The sequence below is a fragment of the Trachymyrmex cornetzi genome, unplaced genomic scaffold, assembly GCF_001594075.2.
Source record: "Trachymyrmex cornetzi isolate Tcor2-1 unplaced genomic scaffold, Tcor1.1 scaffold435, whole genome shotgun sequence".
In the NCBI taxonomy this organism is placed as follows: Eukaryota; Metazoa; Arthropoda; class Insecta; order Hymenoptera; family Formicidae; genus Trachymyrmex; species Trachymyrmex cornetzi.
This window is the reverse complement of record NW_017299124.1, coordinates 54,399-55,896: the sequence shown is the minus strand read 5'-3', so window position 1 is coordinate 55,896 and position 1,498 is coordinate 54,399.

Here is a 1,498-nt window from a genome sequence, read left to right as displayed (position 1 = left end):
AGCAATCGGAATTACGAAATACATCGAAGGAAAAGTGTTACAAGTTTTTTGTGACAGGTTCAATGTACATTTCGATGTACATACCCGAAGTCTGGAATAATATATGCGTACGGCAGATTCCAGGACATCTTGGAATATTTCATACGCACATATATCTTAAGATATACACGGATAATGGAATGTCTAATGACAAATTCTTGGCAAGACCATCCTGTAGGTTTTGCTAACGGGGTGTTATGTTTTTGTTAATTATGTCCTTCACCCGGAGTCTTAGTAGTATACCACTTATCTGCCATTCGCATATTTTATTGCAGATTTCGGTTCTGTACATTCAAATATATATACATTGGGTTGTACAGATGCGGAATCTACCATACGCACATATTATAGAAGATTTCGTGCCTGGACATCGAAATGTACATACAACCGGTCATCAAAAGGTTGTAACACCTTTCTCCGATTTGGGCTTGAAGCTCATGGTACATATTTATACTACGTTTACAAGACCCGATATCAACGAAGTTATACTATTGACATTTTAAGTCCTATACACAATATAAGAAGTATTAGGAACAGCAATAAATACTGAGATTTCTACCTATCAGGTATCAGTTACTTCGGAATTTGCGGTTTATAATGTAAGTTGAAACCTTGATATTTATTGCTGCACCTAATGTTGTGCACGGAGCTTTATAACTACACGGAGAAAATTTTATATTTAAAATTACTATAATGTGGTAGTAACTGCGGACCATCGTGTACTTATAAGTTTAAATGCAATAATATAAAGTAATTTTTACACTTCTTCATAGTAATTTTTTCATAAATTTTTTCATTACAAAATCAAACCTTGTTGAATAAAAGTTAGCTATGTAAAGATAATAAAAAAGCAAAATTAACTCTTTCCATGATTTAAGCACTGGTTAAATAAAAATCACTTCATTTATGTGTGATAAAATTAATATTACCATAGTAAAAGTTACATCGGAATATCGTTGTGAGGGCCCATCTAAAAATACAAAACATAGTAAAATGTAATTTAACATTGTATTAAAACTTAATATAAAATTTTCTCCGTGTAAACAATTAAAAAGGTTGAGCATTCGCCACACACTTGATCTTATTAGTGACAATAATGTATATATTCTTGATACAGTTTACAAAAAATTACAAAATTATTTAATTAGATCGACATAAGTAATATACATTAATAAAATAACCCTATCATTAACAAAAAATAGACGTTTCGGCCTTGAATATCGCCATCCTCAGTATTACAATCGTAAATCAACATTAAAATATTAAATTATGTGCGCTAATAATTTGTCGGTTAACGTTACAATGTAATTGTTCAATTACTTAATATGCTTTAGTCTAATTAACATTTTAATTCTTACTTCGTATTTAATTGAATCATAGTATCCTCTAGTCAAATTAAAATTTCAATCCATAGTTCATATTTAATTAAATGATAGTATCCGCCAATGCATAATTGCTT